The 19,071-nt window shown below is 43.7% G+C and overlaps 1 protein-coding gene across 5 annotated transcripts in view; it reads left to right on the forward strand.

Moving 5' to 3' along the window:
* TRAK1 (trafficking kinesin protein 1) overlaps positions 1-19,071 on the forward strand; it is a 161,426-nt gene that overhangs the window by 33,284 nt on the left and 109,071 nt on the right. The window contains exon 1 of one of the 5 annotated variants that reach the window (XM_021071691.1): positions 17,603-18,606. The exons of the other annotated variants lie outside the window; for them this stretch is intronic. The gene's annotated coding sequence lies outside the window, so the exon portion shown is untranslated. Of the gene's footprint in view, positions 1-17,602; positions 18,607-19,071 lie in introns of those variants that run through there. 5 annotated transcript variants of the gene reach the window in all.

Here is a 19,071-nt window from a genome sequence, read left to right on the forward strand (position 1 = left end):
GTTGCATAACCATCACCATAATCAATTTTAAACACGTTCATCACCCTCAAAAGGACCCCCTTACGCATTAGCACTTCCTCCGTATTTCCCCAATCATCCAGCCCCAGGCAACCACTCATCTACTTTGCTTCTTTAGATTTGCCTGTTCTGGACATGTCACCTAAATGGAATCATATAATAGTGTCCTCTGTTCTGGCTCCTTTGACTCAGCATGATTTTTGTTTGTTTGTTTGTCTGTCTTTTTAGAGCCACACCCGAGGCATATGGAGGTTCCCAGGCTAGGGGCAAATGGCAGTCTGTGACCTATGTCACAGCTCATGGCAACGCCGGGTCCTCAACCCACTGAGCGAGGCCAGGGAGGGAACCTGTGTCCTCATGGATCCTAGTCAGGTTCATTAACTGCTGAGTCACGGTGGGAAATCCAGCATGATGTTTTGGGGGTTCTTCCATGATGTAGCAGGTATCATTACTTCATTCCCTTTTTATTGCCAAATAATATTCCATGTGTGGATATAGACCACATTTTGTTTATCCATGTATCAGTTCATGAACTTTGGGATTGTTTGTACTTTTTAATTTCTATGAGTAAAGCTGCTACAAACATTTAGAGACAAGATTTTGTGTGGACATCTGTTTCATTTCTCTTGGGTAGACTGGAAGGAGTGGAATTGCTGGATCATATGGTGACCTTTTGGAGAACTGCCAGACTGTTTTCCAAAGTAGCTGCACCCTTTTACATTTTCCTACAAGCAGTGTATTAAGATTTCAGTGTGTCCATGTCCTTACCAACACTTGCTATTATCTTTTGATTTAGTTATCCCAGAGGGTGTGAATTGGTGTCTCACTCCAGTTTTGATTTGCATTTACCTGATGGCTGCTGCTATTGGACATCTTTTCATGTGACTACTGGCCGTTTGTGTCACACAAACTTTTGAAATCATTTTGTTTAATTGAAATATATCTTGGGTTAGGTATCCTGCAATAAATGCTTAAAATATTTCAACAGAAATAAAAATACACCCTTTTCTCTTGAATCACTGATTTTAAAAACTAGAGATAGTATACTCTTTTTTTTTTTTTTTTTTTTTTTTTTTTTGTCTTTTTGCCTTTTCTAGGGCTGCTCCTGTGGCATATGGAGGTTCCCAGGCTAGGGGTCCAATTGGAGCTGTAGCCACTGGCCTACACCAGAGCCACAGCAATGCTGGATCCGAGCTGCGTCTGCAACCTACACCATAGCTCACGGCAACGCCGGATCGTTAAGCCACTGAGCAAGGGCAGGGATCGAACCCACAACCTCATGGTTCCTAGTCAGATTCATTAACCACTGCACCACGACGGGAACTCCTTTTTTTTTTTGGCTTTTTAGGGCTGCACCCATGGCATAGGGAAGTTCTCAGGCTAAGGGTTGAATCAGAGCTATAGCTGCTGGTCTGCACCACTGCCACAGCAACTCAGGATCTGAGCTGCACCTGTGACCTACTCCACAGCTCATGGCCACGCCAGATCCTTAACCCACTGAGCAAGGCTAGGGATTGAACCCACATCCTCATGGATCCTAGTCAGTTTTGTTACCACTGAGCCATGAAAGTTACTCCGGAGAGAGTATACTTATTAACTGACATGAAATGGGTTATTTCACTCAGATGAATATTAGAAATTGTAAAATCAAAAGCAATCTTATCTGGAGGAACAAAACCAAGCAGGAGGCATAACTCTCCCAGGCAATATTACAAAGCCACAGTCATCAAGACAGTGTGGTATTGGTACCAAAACAGACATACAGACCAATGGAACAGAATAGAGGACCCAGAAATAAACCCAGACAACTATGGTCAATTAATCTTTGACAAAGGAGGCAAGAACACAAAATGGGACAGTCTTTTCAGCAAGTATTGCTGGGAAACCTGGACAGCTGCATGCAAATCAATGAAACTAGAACCCACCCTCACACCATGCATGAAAATAAACTCAAAATGGCTGAAAGACTTAAATATAAGACAAGACACCATCAAACTCCTGGAAGAGAATATAGGCAAAACACTCTCTGACATCAACCTCATGAATATTTTCTCAGGTCATTCTCCCAAAGCAACAGAAATAAGAGCAAATATAAACCAATGGGACCCAATCAAACTGACAAACTTTTGCACAGCAAAGGAAACCAAAAAGAAAACAAAAAGACAACTTACAGAATGGGAGAAAATAGTTTCAAACAATGCAACTGACAAGGGCTTAATCTCTAAAATATACAGACAACTTCTACAACTCAACAGCAAAAAAGCCAACAACCCAATTGAAAAGTGGGCAGAAGACCTGAATAGACAGCTCTCCAAGGAAGATATACAGATGGCCAACAAGCACATGAAAAAATGCTCAACACCCCTGATTATTAGAGAAATGCAAATCAAAACTACCATGAGGTACCACCTCACACCAGTCAGAATGGCCGTCATTAATAAGTCCACAAATAACAAATGCTGGAGGGGGTGTGGAGAAAAGGGAACCCTCCTGCACTGTTGGTGGGAATGTAAATTGGTACAACCACTATGGAGAACAGTATGGCAATATCTTAGAAAACTATGCATAGAACTACCATATGAGCCAGCCATCACACTCTTGGGCATATATCCAGACAAAACTTTCCTTAACAAAGACACATGCACCTACATGTTCATTGCAGCACTATTCACAATAGCCAAGACATGGAAACAACCCAAATGTCCATCAACAGATGATTGGATTAGGAAGAAGTGGTATATATACACAATGGAATACTACTCAGCCAAAAAAGAACAACATAATGCCATTTGCAGCAACATGGATGGAACTAGAGACTCTCATCCTGAATGAAGTAAGTCAGAAAGAGAAAGACAAATACCATGTGATATCACTTATATCTGGAATCTAATATAAGGCACAAATGAACCTTTCCACAGAAAAGAAACTCATGGACTTGGAGAATAGACTTGTAGTTGCCAAGGGGGAGGGGGAAGGAGTGGGGTGGATTAGGACCTTGGGGTTAGTAGGTGGAAACTATTGCCCTTGGAATGGATTAGCAGTGAGATCCTGCTGTGTAGCACTGGGAACTATGTACAGTCACTTATGATGGAGCATGATAATGTGAGAAAATAGTATGTATACATGTATGTGTAACTGGGTCATCACGCTGCACATAGAAAAAAAATTGTGTTGTGGAAATAACAATTTAAAAAAAAAGAACAAAGAAAAACATTATTGAGTTGCGCGCGCGTGCACACACACACACATCAAAAGCAATCCTTTTTTTGTTCCATTCACTCAGAAATCTTGTAGAAACGAGGTGAGAAATCCTGCTTTTTACTGTCCCAGTTGCAATGGAATAGTATGCATTTTTTTCATAGCTGAAACTTTAAATGTGTGCCATGTGAGGATACGACATTGAGTACTTGGGATTTTTTGTTGTTGCTGTTTTTTTTTGAAAATCACAAGTCCTTACTTTTTTCTGGCCTTGATAGTAGTAGTAGACTGCTCTATATCCTTTCTAATATAGTTCAACATCGATTCTTCTGTTGCCAGGACTAGGGTTTTAAAAATAAGAATCTCATGTGAGAGACAAAGTTAAGGACTAGAGTTGCCTCAGTCGTTGGAGCTAATTTTATATAGATTTGAAGAACCAACCTGTAACCTGAGTCACGCACAGTTGCTGTTAATAGGATGGGGCCTTGGGAAGGGCACCTTCTGCTGCCTCAGCCCGTTCAGATCAAGCAGCTTCCCAGCCAGCAGTGATCATGGAGATGGGAAGTGGAGCGCTGCTGCATTTTAAGGTGTAGTAATTAAAATCACTCTGAAACCGATAAATTACTCTTTGATAGGTAGACTGCCTGGGGTGTCCAGTGCTGCTTTGACTGTCATGGAAATGGAATATTCTTATGTAAATATGGCTGTACTCTGAGCTCCTGCAGGGCCCCAATCCAGTTCTGGGCGAGAGTTTTGTACACAAAGACTGTCAGCGGGCTCACAGTGGTGCTTCTTGAATGAATGAATGAACAAACGAGTGAATGAATGATGGGAGCTGCTGAAACTCTTTGCCAACCCACGTACCCGTCTTCTACCACACTTTGTGCTTTAGTAATAGAATCCAGATTTGAAGCGGGGGAGGCACGGCAGGCATTGATTGGTCCAGAGCCATCACTGTGGTCCCACCCCCACCATTCCTCCCACTCCACTTCCCCCAACCCCCCACCCCACCCACCCCACCACAGTTTTTTCTTTAACTCATTTTTATCAAAGTATAGTTGATTTACAATGTTGTATTAATATCCGGGGTACAGCAAAGTGATTCAGTTACACATAATATCCATTCTTTTTCAGATTCTTTTCCATAGAGATTATTACAGAATATTGAGGTATCTGCACTATACAGCAGTTCCTTGTTGATTATCTATTTTATATATAGTGGTGTGTATATGTACATGTGTCTGTCAAAACCATGGTGGGGTTGCAATTAGGACGAATCTACTTCGGTCTCCTGAGGAAGGTTCTTGTGGGTAAGAAGGAGACATGTGAAGACTGCCCCTCTCCTTCCCCTGGGCACTTGTTGTCCCTTTGCATGTGGGAGAGTGGAGGCAGAGAGGCACTGATGAGGTGGGAAGGCTTAGGAGCATAATAACTGACTGACTGCCTGTCCTGCAGCCATGGTTTCACTCAACAGTCTCCCTGGGGTATAGTTGCAGCCTGTCATGGGGAGGGGGAAAATGTCTTCATGTTGAGATTAAACGCTCACAGTGTGTTTTGCAGTCCTTTGGGGACTTCATTTCGGCGTCATCGTGGGCCTAAATAAATTGACCCTCTGAGGGATTTGATGACTTATGCAGAAGCAGCCTTTGGAAACTAGAAGGATATACTTCAAGTCTTCAAGTTGACCTAAAGTTTATTTATTTATTTTTAAATTCTTTATTATGGTGTAATTTTAGATTTACAGAACAGTTGCAAAGAGAGTGCAGACAGTTCCCACACACCCTTGACCCAGCTTCCCCTGATGTTAACATCTTACATAACCATTGACCTTCAGTGAGGGGTTTGTGTGTACATGTCCAGGCAGACACACACACACCCACAGAGTGAGAGAGGCAGCTTTGTTATCTGTGAGTCCTTTGATAGCTCGTCACCCTCACACCTCCTGGGTACAACATGGACTCTGGCCATGGCAGGAGCAGGCAAGGAGCTACTTTGAAGCTGAAGTTCCAAAGCAGGAGATACTAGGAGAACAATCAGCTGTCTAGAGAGCTCTGGGTATCATGTGAACTCAACGCCACTTGAACTTTATTTAGTAGATGATTGGCCTGAGATCCTTAATATAGACATCCCGCTATCATGTGAGAATTCCATTCTGCTCAAGTACAAATGCAAGGGAATTTGGGAATGTTTGCTTTTGCTTATCTCATGCTAAGTCATCTCACTTCTTTCCCATGTAATTTCTGAGTCAGAAGACCAGCAATATGTATCAGTTTATTAATTTTGAATCAGGAGCAACAAGTCCATCCATCCATCCAACCATCCATCCATCCATCCATTTTCCTGGATTTTAACTTTATTCAGTAGTTTGTTGGTCTGGAAGTGGTCGAGATTGCATTGGAAGGGGACATTCAATCCAAATGATGACAGCTGTTGGCACTCACTCTGGAGCTTAGGAAAGAGCCCATGCCCTTCTAACACCATCCCACCAGAATGCAGCTGTCTCTCCTGGACACTGTTCTGGCCAGGGCTGCCCAGCTGTGGGAGCAGGGGACCTTGAAATGCAAGAGGAGTCATAGCTGAGTTCCTGCTTATGTGGGTAAGCAAGAAAATTCTGCGGCGAACAAGGTTTTGACAGTGCACAAACCACTTTAACTTCTAATATATCCACCTTCCTGTGGATGAATGGAATTTTCCAAAAGCGGGAGTAGAATGCTGCCAGTTATTCATGTAGAAATCTTATTTTCTTAGAGGACTACTGGTATTACAAAGGGCTGCCTAATAGTGGAGATGCAAACAAAATACTTTAATGCTTTAAATTCCTCTTGGCTAAGGATAGGTTTTTTTTTTTTTTTAATTTTGAATACTTTTTTTTTTTTTTTCTATCAGGGCCAATTTTAGAAAAGTAAAGCATGCACTCAGATGTTTGAAAAATTCCAGTTATGTCTTTAGCATTAAATATGTATAAATGCACCTAATCCAGACAAAACAAAACTTGTCACAGAGACTAATTTTTGTTTAACCTTTCAGGAGCTACAAAACCAGCTTAAATACAGTATGATTATTGTGCTGCACCTCTGAACAAACTTTCTATTTGAGTAATCACACTTCTGAGGCTTGCTTTTTTTTTTTTTTTCTTTTATTTTCTTTTCACTGACCATGTAAGCTACTTATTTGTGAAAAACCAGTCGTGTCAACGCTGTCCATAAGCCTTAAAACAAAGTATTTTGCTATTGAGAAAGAGCAAAACAGGCCAGGTCTCTCAGAAAGACTATTCGGTCTGCTGGGAAATAGAATTTTCATCAGCAAAGGTTCCATTTCATTGGGCAACAGTGGGGACAGTCCCTCTGTCCTGCCCACTAGATTTCCCTGTGACCCCCTCCAGAGGAGTTGTTCTCCAGGCCCTGCAGGCTAGAACCAAGGCTTGTGTGCCTTACTGAGGCAGGAGGGTTGTACACTTTCACGTGTATCCCTTCCTACAACCACCTTGGAAAATGAATGGCATTAACTCTATGTTTTAGATACAGAAGGAAACATCAGAAAGTTTAAGAACCTCAACTCAGGGCACATGGGTAGTGAGTAGTAAAGTCAGAATTCCAGGTCTGATTTTCCAGTCACAAATCCAGCACTCCTTCTCCCAGACCAAAGCTCAACAAATTCTGTCTTGTAGGCCAGTTCTGTCTCACCACCTGGTGTAAATAAAGTCTTCTTGGGACACAGGCACATCCATGCATTTGTGTATTACCTATGGCTGCTTTCCTGCCACTGTGGCAGAGCTGGATTGTGGTGACAGAGACCATACGGCCCTCAAAGCATGACATATTTATTCTCTTTTCCTTTATAGAAAAAGTTTGCCAACTCCTGTCCTTGACCATAGCTGAAGAAGCATTCAGTTTCTTTGTGTTGTCAGACGTTTCATCCAAGAAAGGCTTTGTGTCTCTCCAATTTCTTGTTCTTTTGAAAGAGTATGAACCACACGGTGAACAAAGAAAAAGTCAGCAGGGGCAGCACAGCTCTGCCTTATTGTCTGAAGGTAGTGAGGCAGTCTTGCCCTGGGCTTGGCCACAGCGTCTTGCCACACAGTGGTGGAGAGTGGGAGTGTGTATCTTTTCTCCCTGAATCTGGGGCTGGCCTTGGGACTTTCACCAATAGATTGTGGCAGAAGTGACACTGTGTAACTCTCAAGACCGAGTTTAAAATAAAGAGATCTGCAGTTTCTGTCTAGTACTGTGAACACTCCTTCTTGGAGTCAGTCCCACCTCCACTGGAGAAGCCCAAGTAGCCCCATAGAAGTAACAGGTTTCCACATGACAGAGAGGTCCTAGACTTGCAGCCATTCCTTCCAAGGTGCCAGACATGTGGAGAACTCATTTAAAATGCTCTAGCCCTTGTTGTCATCTGACGAACTTCCTGAGAGACCCCAAGTGAGACCAGCCAGAAGGACCACCCAGCTAAGTCTCTGCCACACCCACAGACATCTGTGAGTCTGTCATGGCTCTTTGTAGCAACTGTGTTTTGGGGTGGTTTGCTGCATAACAGGAGATAACTGAAACACTCCAAGATCAAGGTGAGGGGGAATTTGGGGCACATGCTGCAGAAACCTTCGGGATTGGGTGATGGTGACACATCACAAAACTTTGAATTATGAAACAGTTATGAACTTGCTGACTTATGCAAATGTGATTCCTAAGAACTCTTACACAGTTGTCAATTGGAATCATGTGACTCTAGACTCATAAGAATAGAATGAATCTTGCTTTATTATTAACTTATCAGGGAAAAGCAAATAAAAAATACACATTTTAAGCAGCTTACAGAATATTTCCTAAAGTACTGAAGTTAAAATCTTGGTGCTAGATGACTTCTTAAAGATGAAAAAGCTTTTCTGAAAATGATCTATAAATTGATTTTTACCATAGACTATTAAGGATATATTTTCTTTTTTTGTTTTGATTTGCTTTTTAGGGGCGTGTCCGTGGCATATGGAAGTTGCTAGGCTAGGGGTCGAATCAGAGCTGCAGCTGCCGGACTACCTCACTGCCACAGCAACGCCAGATCCAAACCACATCTGCAACCTACACCACAGCTCATGGTGACACCTGATCCTTAACCCACTGAGTGAGGCCAGGTATTGAACCTGTGTCCTCATGGATCCTAGTTAGGTGCATTACCACTGAGCCACAATGGAAACTCCAGGATATATTTTCAATGGATAAGTAGTTATATTAGGTAAAGGCCATTCACTTTGATATTGTTTGATTCTAATCAGAGAATTGCGCAAATTAAAACACATGCCTTTCTTTCTGTGGGTCTGAATTGGTCAGACTCGTTTGTACTGAGTGAATATTCCACACCTCCAGGCCATGTAGCTCTCTCATGTCAACACCCATGACTCCTTTAACTCATTGAGCATCTCAGAGTGAACTCTGCAGCAGAGAGAGCGTCTGCCATGGTGGATTATTTGCCTATTGGACAAAGGCCAAGCTCTTTTTAGCGCAGAGTGTGAGGCCAGGTCCACCTTCGTATACAATTACATAGATTACAGTGTAAGTAGGAGCCCCTGAATTGTGTGCTGAAGTGGCCTGCATCTGGTCCTGCCTCGCCAGCTTGAAGCTTAAATTCCGCCTATGTTGAACCTTTTTAGGGTTTTCTTGCAACTTTTGCGAAAAATGCCTTCCTGCCCTTCCAACCCAACTAACAACCCCAAACCTTGTCACAAACCTATCTATTTACATTGCACCCCAAATAATTTAAAAATTGGCTATACTCATACCACTACCATTAAGAAAGCTACTAAATAAAATTCAAGATTTACTTTTTGGGAGTTTCCGTCGTGGCACAGCAGAAACAAATCCAACTAGGAACCATGAGGTTGTGGGTTCAATCCCTGGCCTTGAGTGGGTTAAGGATGTGGCATTGCTGTGAGCTGTGGTGTATAGGTCACAGATGTGGCTCCGATCTGACCTTGCTGTGGCTGTGGTGTAGCCTGGCAGCTATACCTCCAATTGGCCCCCTAGCCTGGAAACCTCCATATGCCGCGGGTGCGGCCCTAGAAAAAACAAACAAACAAAAAAAAGATTTACTTTTTGTAGATCTTTCTGACCTCAGAACATATCCCTCGTTGAGTACAGAGTATTGTGTGCAAGAGTGACATGGATTGGTGCTTCCTTTCTTTTTTCTTTTTGACAGATGCTTTCTTTTCTTTGAGTGCTAAGGTTGCCAAGGTTGTTATTGTTTGCTCTATGGTTATGTTCATTTTTTTCTGCTCACAAGCTGTATTAGTCTCCATCTTCATTGACTTAATTGAATTTTTAGATTATGTAAAACATTAACATAAAGTCCAAAGTGCAGGAAAAGCTGTACCCAAGGGTGGCTCTTACTTTCTTAATTCTTTCACCTTCTTCCTACCCACCCCAAAGGTAGTCCATTTCTAGTTGCTAGTTTATCCCGTTTCTCTTTTTGTAAAAATAAATAGCTACTTATGTATGAATATTTTATTTCCTCTTCTTCCTTGGAAAGAAAGTAGTAACCTTTCATACCTTTCTTTTTCACTTAGCAGTATATTCCAGAGACTGTTCTAGAATTAGTTTATGGAGATCTTCCTGATACTTTTTTTTTTTTTTTTTTTTTTTTTTGCTATTTCTTGGGCCGCTCCCACGGCATATGGAGGTTCCCAGGCTAGGGGTCGAATCGGAGCTGTAGCTGCCAGCCTATGCCAGAGCCACAGCAACTCGGGATCCGAGCCGCGTCTGCAACCTACACCACAGCTCACGGCAACGCTGGATCCTTAACCCACTGAGCAAGGGAAGGGACCGAACCCGCAACCTCATGGTTCCTAGTCGGATTCGTTAACCACTGCGCCACAACGGGAACTCCCCCCCTTTTTTTTTTTTTTTTTTGTCTTTTTTCTAGGGCCGCACCCAGGATATATAGAGGTTCCTAGGCTAGGGGTCCAATTGGAGCTGTAGCTGCTGGCCTACACCACAGCCGGAGCAATGCGGGATCATAGCCGAGTCTGCCACCTACACCACAGCTCACGGCAAAGCCAGATTCTTAACCCACTGAGCAAGGCCATGGTTCCTAGTCAGATTCGTTTCCGCTGAGCCACAATAGGAACGCCCATATTTTTTTTTTTTACTCTTGTGAAGTATTCCTTTGTTTGGTTGAACAAACTCCTGTATGTGAATGTTGAGGTTGCTTCCAATAATTTGTTCTTACAAGTAATTCATGTCATAATGAGTTACTGTGTAATTTTTAAAAACTGTTTTCTTGTGTTTTCCATATTTCTGGTTCAGTTTATTTCTGCATATTTTATTTTACTGTCCTATGTGGCGTTTTATCTTTCATTGTATCTGCTAACTGGTTATTGTTCAGGGATATAAGGGCTGTTGATTGTTGTGCTCATATATCCTGCTACTTTACTGAGTTCCTTTATTGTTTGGATTTGTTTTGTAATTATTTCTCTTGGATTTTCCCTGAGAGGTATATGATCGTATCAGCAAAGTCATTTTACTTCTTCTTTTCCCATTCTTCTGCCACTAACTATTTTCTTTCATCTAATTGTATTAGCTAATAACACCAATACTTTGTTATATCATCTTGAAGATACTGGAATAGTGCTTATACCTTTGCTCCTAAACATAATGAGAATGCTGCTGGCGCTTCCCTGTGGAATAAGATGTTGGCCCTAGTACTGTCTGATGTCTTGTATTCATGTTACGGCAGTGTCCATTAATTCCTATTTTGTGAAGTGTTTGTCTGTTTGTTTGTTTGTTTTTGTCTTTTCTAGGGCCACACCCATGGCACGTGGAGGTTCCCAGGCTAGGGGTCTAATCGGAGCTGTAGCTGCTGGCCTACGCCAGGGCCACAGCAATGCTGGATCCGAGCTGTGTCTGCGACCTACACCACAGCTCACGGCAACACCAGATCGGTAACCCACTGAGTGAGGCCAGGGATTGAACCCACAACCTCATGGTTCCTAGTTGGATTCATTAACCGCTGAGCCATTACGGGAACTCCGACAATGGATTTTTAGATGTGGAACCATCCTTATGTACCTGGAATAGGTCCCATGGTGTCTGTACATGTGTGTGTGTGTTTTAATGTGGTAGCAGATGTTGTTGCTTATGTCACATTAAGTTTTTTTGTTGCTGTTCGTGAGATTAGGCTTTACTTTTTTTTTTTTTTGTGCTGTATTTATCTGTTTTAGGTGTCAGTATTATATTTACTTCATGAAAAGAAATGGACTTTTTTTTTTCCCCGTTTCCTATGCTCTAGAATAATTTAAGTGTAATTAGAATTATCTAGTCTTTGAAGGTCTAACAGAATTCTCCTATGAAATTCTGATTGTAATATAGTAGAATTTGTTGGAGAAAATTCTCATTATGTGAAGTTTAAGGATTTCTTAATAGAAAACTTTTTAAGTTGGGTTATATGTCACGATTATAAGTATAAACAATAAGCTAGTCAGAGCTTTATCTTAAATCAACCCCCCTTTCCAAAGAGTCTTTAATTGGAATTTTGCAAAATGACCCTGATATAAAAAAAGAGGACCTGCCTAGACTGGACTTATTCTGTATTAGTGGAAGCAAAACTATTCCAGAATGTTGCCCTTTTTTCTATATAACATGCTAATAGATAACACAAAGGGATAACCCAGGTGGATAAGACAAAGGGATGAGACCAACTGGGTACCAGATGCTAGGACTGTGGCAAATTGGAGGGCAACTGCTTTCTAGCTCCTGCCCAAGTATTATTTTTCAGTAATATCTTAGGAATGTGAGTCTGAAGTTGCCAGATCTCCAAATTTATCAAGAGGGGCTGAGAAATCCAGATTTTTTTTTAAATCTGAAAACTTAGGATTTTTAAGAATTGCCAGTAAGTTCAAAAATTAAAAAAAAAAAAAAAAACTGTTGGCAAAACATAACACAGTTGAAAAAATGTGACCCCATTAGTTCCCCTGAGGCCCTGTGGGTGGTGTAGTTTTGACGCTGTGGGCAAGCTGTCTTTGCTGGGTCTGCCAATCACCTTTCACTTGTGAATTGAAGTTGGGAGGTGTGTAAGACCCACCAAAGCAGTGGAGGGACATGGTTTTTCTGTGTTGGAAAGATGTTGGAGAGAGAAAGCGATGGCCCAGCTTTGCTAAATAAAGCTGCCTGTCTTGGTTCCTCTGAGCAAGGTCATCGACAGGAAGTGGTGCCTCTGCAGGGCCTCCCACTGTTGGCACCCTCGGGGTGGTGGCTGGCAGGGACCAGTGAGCGCCAGCCCTCTTTTGCTTGGGGATGACTAGGTCCCCCTGCCCCCCGCCATCCACTTCCTAGCTGGTGTGTTTCCTCCTTTCACTTCCTGTCCTGCTGTGGCCTTTGTGCCTCGTGCTTATCATGGCCCCTCACCCAAGGGAGATCCTGCCATCCCAGAAGTTCTGTGACTGAGGCCCAGCTGTCAGTATTGGCTCAGTGTGTACATGGCTGTTTTGACCAGTTCCCTAGTAACAGCCCCGCTAATGTCAGTCAGAAAGACTAATTAGGTGCTTTTTTTCTGGGGGAAAATATGCTTCCTTCATCCCCTTGGTGGCTCTATTCTCTGACCTCACTGCTTCCTGGGATATTCTTATCTAGAGACTTGGGGCTTCTGCTCTCAATACCACACATTCCTAATTATTTCTGCTACTTCACAATTAATTCCAAGGTCTGCTTTGGATTACTTACCGAAAGTGATGATAAAAATTGAACTAAGATTTCCCATTCCTTTCTCGTCTTTTCAAGATGCCTGCTTTACCGCTTTGTAGAGAATTTCTTCTTTGCCATCAAGCTGGGTTAAGTCTAGAATCTGACGACTTTGAATGTGGGCCGAGTGAAACCCACTTGCCTCTTGGGGGATTATTGAGAATTAGTAGAATCAGGAACGGGACCCTTTTTTTTTTTTTTTCCCACGCATGTGCCTGCAGTATGAATTGTTAGCTGAAGGAACTTTTACATGGTACAGTTTGTCTGGAGAATTAAGAATTTAAGGGCCTCATTTAATGATTATGGTAAAGCACATTTTATTGAAAAGAAAAATATTTGTAGCTAAGCCTCTGTGTCGAAGCTGAGATGTTTCTTCTCCCTTGATCCTACAGTGAAGTCAGTATACAGTGACAACGTCTGTTTCCATGGCTGCGGAATCTGTTTTCAAAAACACAAGGCCATGATTGCACTGATGGTCAGTGCTCATTGAGAAGGCGATATGGAAATGCAGCTTTCTTCAAAACACAATTTAAAACAAGAACTTCCGGTCCTTCTTTGATGCGTAGATGAGATCCCGCCTTTCAATTTTGTGGGTTAATTTCAGAGGCTGACTTCGAAATGATCTTTTGTCATTCAGGAAGCCCCTGAGATATTTCCTTCTCATGTCCTAATATAACAGATGGCTCAGTGGAAATCCATTGTTTTTCACAGACACTGCAGTTGTATAGTTGTGGTTAAGACAGGACCCTTGGCTTGGTTGTCTTGAGTAGGTTTGAGCATAGCGGGCGAGTCATTGAATTCATTCTACACTTGAGCTTTCACAGTGTTCCAGGCACAACAGTGAACAAAACAGACAGAAATGAATATTTTATTCGGTTTCTGCCCATATCATATGAGGCATGGAATATAAATTGTGTGTGCTTGGACTTTTTTATAAAGCCCAATTGTAGGAAAATGTATATTGAAATAGGGTCCCCATTTCTTCAACAGGTTAACCCCCATTTCTGGGGATTTTTCTCAGCGTTCTGAGCAGAGCTGTTATTTATTGAGCATTTACTAAGGGCTTAGAGTACATTTGACTTACACTATTATCTCCTTTAATCCCCATTGAGAGTCCTGCACGGTTAGGTATTAATGTTACTGCCCATTGTACAGATGAGAAAACTGAAGCTTGTAGAAGTTAACTGACTTTCACTTACCCAACATCCTATAGTGACTAATGGTGACTGTGCCTGTCTCTCCCCACAGGGGTTGAGCTTGTAGTGGATATGCTTTAGGAAGTGGATTTGTGCCTGTGTGGCCGTGGTGAGGAAATGTGTTCATATCCAGGTTGTTTGAACATGGGGGCTGGTAGGATGGTGCAGCAGTGCTGCCGCTCACCCCACCATGGGGAGGTGAGGGCTGGATTGTGGTGCTGGAGGATAGCCAAGGGCCTAATAAGGAGAGGGTAACAGGACTGCTGGGCGTAGTCCTGTGGGTGGGAAAAGGATGCCTGCAAGGATGAAATTACACTCTTTAATTGTATTATATGTGTCTCATTTTTATTAAAACAGAGACGGTATATTCTAGGCCCTGTTTTATGGCCTGCCTTTTTCCCATTCACTCTTTCATATGCATCTCTTCTTGGCTTCCATGGGTTTCTCTACAGCATCATTAGAAATGGTGCTGTGGGGAGACGTATGTAGACCTGTTATATAGATGGGTCGTGCTTTATTTCATTGAAATCTGTAGTATTAGACATTTTAATTTTCCAGTTTTTCTCTGTGATGCAGTGCTGAAAGAGGAACGTTCACCTTCTGTATACAGTTCTGATTTTTTCTTAGGAAATAATTTTAGAAGTGGAACTGCTTTTGCTGCATGCTCCCTGGTGTGAATGACTTTGTTACCCACACGATCAGTGGCCCAGGTTATAACTAGGGGAAAAAGCTTGCAGGTTGGATAGATAACAAGACAGTATGTCATACCTGTCTTCATTTTCATTTCTCTGATTACTTGTGATTTTTCTCTTGAAAACTTTTTTTTTTTTCATTTTTTGGCCATACCTGTGGCATATGGAAGTTCCTGGACTAGGGGTCGAATTGGAGCTCCCGCTGCTGGCCTACACTACAGCTACAGCAACACCAGGTCCCACCCACATCTGTGACCTAACCCACAGCTAGTGGCAACACCAGATCCTTAACCCAACATTGTGTTGGGTTCTTAACCCCCTGAGCCACAACAGGAACTCCAAAACTACTTTTTTTTTTTTTTTTTTTTTTTTTTTTTTGTCTTTTTAGGGCTGCACCCTCAGCACATGGAGGTTCCCAGGCTAGGGGCAGAATGAGAGGTGTAGCTGACAGCCTATGCCACAGCCATAGCAATGCCAGATCCAAGCCACGTCTGCAGCCTACACCACAGCTCACGGCAATACTGGATCCCAAACCCACTGAGTGAGGCCAGGGATTGAACCTGGGTCCTCGTGGATGCGAGTCAGATTCATTTCCACTGAACCACGACGGAAACTCCTCCAAAACTACTATTGAATTTTCTCTGAAAATGATTCCTACATGAGCATCTCTATTGGGAGTGTTAACATTTTTCAGTGTAAAATGATCATCATGATTTTTTCAATGTATTTGTCTTGAAATTGACATTATCTTATAATCTTTAAACTTTTTTTTCACAGAGGATTGCTCTTTTTTGTGTCCCAACTGTTTTTGAAAAATTTCAGATCTACATTAATGGTAAGAGAATACCATGACCTTAGCGTGCTGTTGAGCTTAAGCATTTTTTGGCGTGATTGCCGTGCCTTAAGGCCTTAAACACGTTTGGGTTCAACACCAGTCCCAGCACTGATTTCCCCATTGGCAACTGGAAGAGGCCATGAGGCAGGCCAGCAGAGCTTCTGTGAGTTTCAGTTCCCTGAGGTAATGCACCCAGGCCCGGTTGGACTCACGGTCACTGAGGTTACTGCAAACCATTCATATTCTTTGCTTGTTGGAGTCATTATGGTTTTTTAAGAACCAAACTCCACCTTGGGAGTGAGTGCAGTAAAAGCCAGGACCCAAGGAGGGGGTCATGTACAGAGAAATGTTCTCTTCCCCTCTCCAATCCTTGTCCCACATTCCTGAGCCTCTTGCTCACTCTGGTTATTATTTTAACTTTATCCTTGAGCATGACAGCTGGGCAGCCGCTGTGCTGGCCGGGTGAGATTTGTCACTAACTCCGGCTTCAGGTACAACTCTCCCCCTCCCCTGCAGAGACTCCACACCACTTTGAACTGACAGCACCCACAGTGTGACCTGCAGGGCTTCCTCATTTATGGCATCTGGGTCTTCTCAGGCAAAGTTTTCCTCTTCAGAGCAACGGCTATTTAACCCAGAATCATAGAGATGTCCAACAAGCCACCCCACAGGGATTTGGGATGAGTTTCCTGCTCCTGTCACCCTGCCCGGCTTGGGCCAGCCTCCAAGATTCCTCCCCTGACCTGGGAATGTGGAAAGAACACTGCTGCAGGTCTGGATTTTCTGATGGGGGTTAGAAGTGGGGCAGGGAGCATAGGGCCTGGATGCTCCACCAAGAAGTGCCCGCCACCCGCCCGGCTGGCCTCACACTCCCTGGCCGGCCGGCTGAAATGTCCAAAGGCCACTATTTGTCCTGACTTGATCTCGGAGCACAGAGCAACCCTATCTGCCTGGCGTGCTGTGGGTGGGTTAGGCTGCAGAGCACTGGGCTGTGGGTATAGTTTCTATGCTGGCGTGGGAGACAGTGCTCCCTGAATGTCTTGTTCAGCTTTTAGGGTCTCTTAGGTGACACAAGTCCGTTCTGGGCCTGGGCCAGATGCTCTCACTGAACTCGCTTTCTGCTGAAGACACATGAAGGTTCCACTGGGGACAAAAGAGGAGAGGCAGGCTGTCAGTGTGGCTCTGCAGCTCAGCCTCTCAGCCTGGTCTCCTTTCCCCAGAGAGGGAGCTATTTATGGCACGTTATAAATCTGCTGCTGCCAGCGCGAGAGATGGGGCTGTTACGTAAGGCTGTCCGAGTGTGCTGCCTTTTTATTCTCCTTTCTTTCTTATTTTGGGAGACAGGGCTGGGCTTGCAGAAGGTAGCGTGCCTGGGCATTTCTGTTCTCCTGGTTGCAGCAGAATTATTTTTGGAAACTGGTGAATTTGGTCACATGGTAGCAGTTTTCATTCATGAGACCCAAACGATGTGATGAAATTGACCTTACTTCTTAGGCTTCTGCAGGGGGCAGTGCCTTGTGTTGGTGGGTTTGCTTCTGTCCTCAGCACAGTTTAGAAACAGAATGCTGAGTTAGGAGACCTCGCTGGGTCAGAGTCATTTTTCTCCACTTGCCTTGAGTGATGAAAATTTTCTTTGGGTGATTCTTGATTAAAAAAAAAAAAAAGGAGTTCCTGTCGTGGCGCAGTGGTTAATGAATCTGACTAGGAACCATGAGGTTGCGGGTTCGGTCCCTGCCCTTGCTCAGTGGGTTAAGGATCCGGCGTTGCCGTGAGCTGTGGTGTAGGTTGCAGACGCGGCTCGGATCCCGCGTTGCTGTGGTTCTGGCGTAGGCCGGTGGCTGCAGCTCCGATTCAACCCCTAGCCTGGGAATCTCCATATGCCGCGGGAGCGGCCCAAGAAATAGCAACAATAACAACAACAACAAAAAGACAAAAGACAAAAAAAAAAAAAAAAAAAATTGGGCAGTGGGGAAAATTCACCTTCAGAGCTGGAGAATGGTATAGCCTTAAGAATGGCATTTATTTCACATGTGTATGTCAGTGTACCTGTGTGTTTATGTGTGTCTTAGGATGAGAGCATGGGGAAAGAGAGAACAAAGGCAGAAAGACACACGTGACCTGCATTATGTGACAGGCGCACCTGACGGGCGCATGTGTGCAGCCCCCATTTCACGCTCAAGTTCTCCCTGCAGTCAGTGGAAACCTTGGCAGCACCTGCCTTAATCTCCAGCTGTCTTGGCCTCTCCTTTTCTAGGGACACTTAGGGACTCTTATGGGACTTCATAGAAGGCCCTGATAGCCACCTTGAAAACCATATGGCGTCTCCTTTCCTGTGCCTCTGGTTACCCCACGTGGCTCTGACTTTCTGGCTATAGTTGCCGACATCTGCTCCTCCAAGTATTCTTCCTTGTTCTGTGGGGCTCACACATGCCCTCTCCCAAGATCTTCCTGCCTTCGGCAGAGTGGGATAGCAGTAGTTGAAATTTTTGAGTAAATAAGAAATGCTTCCAGGTCTGCTTCTGCCCTTTTTTGAGATAAAACTTTGAGCAAGTCACTTAACCTTTCCCCTCACCCTACCTTGCAGAATGAGAATGGTTCTACCAAACTATAACATAGATTTATTTCAGGAGACAAACGGCATTATGATGTGAAAGCCCTCAGTGAGCAGCATCGTCCTGCAGGGCCAGTGGCTGCTTCCTGGTGGCCCTGCTTTTCCTCCCACTTGGCACCGTTGATGCAAAACTGCAGTGCATCTTCTCCTCCAGCTGTTCAACTCTTACATGATGTTTTCCACTCCTTAGGCCCTTGTCTCAGTATTGAAGGAACTGGCCTGGACTGATGGGAGGGCCAAAAAGGTCAGAGGAGGTGCAGTATGATGAAGGAGAAGAGGAACAGACCTTCATGGGTGCCCGTCAGCTGTCTGCCAGCCCAGCTTGGCCCCGGAGGTCAGATACCCCTCTTTGGGCTGGCTGGGGTATGCATATATCTTTTTTTTTTTTTTTTAGGGCCTCACCCATGGCATATGAATGATCCCAGGCTAGGGGTCAAATTGGAGCTGCAGCTGCCCCACAGCAACGCCAGATCCCCGACCCACTGAGTGAGGCCAGGGATAGAACCCGCATCCCCATGGATACTAGTCCGATTCATTTCTGCTGTGCCACAATGGGAACTCCCAGGGTGTGCATATTTCTTGTAAAGACTTGTCTCAGTGGGATTTTCTCTATGAGTTCCTTTGCCCCTGTTATGGCAAGTGGGCTATTTTGAGAGCCGGTAGACAGATGTAGGAGAATGGTCATTGGTCAAGGATCACATGGAATGTATGATTCTCCACTGGACTGTGAACAATTTTAAGCACAAACACAATACGCTCACAACTGCAACAGAGAGCGTAGCACCTTTGAAGCCACTCA

Source organism: Sus scrofa, chromosome 13 (assembly GCF_000003025.6).
Source record: "Sus scrofa isolate TJ Tabasco breed Duroc chromosome 13, Sscrofa11.1, whole genome shotgun sequence".
Taxonomy (NCBI): domain Eukaryota; kingdom Metazoa; phylum Chordata; class Mammalia; order Artiodactyla; family Suidae; genus Sus; species Sus scrofa.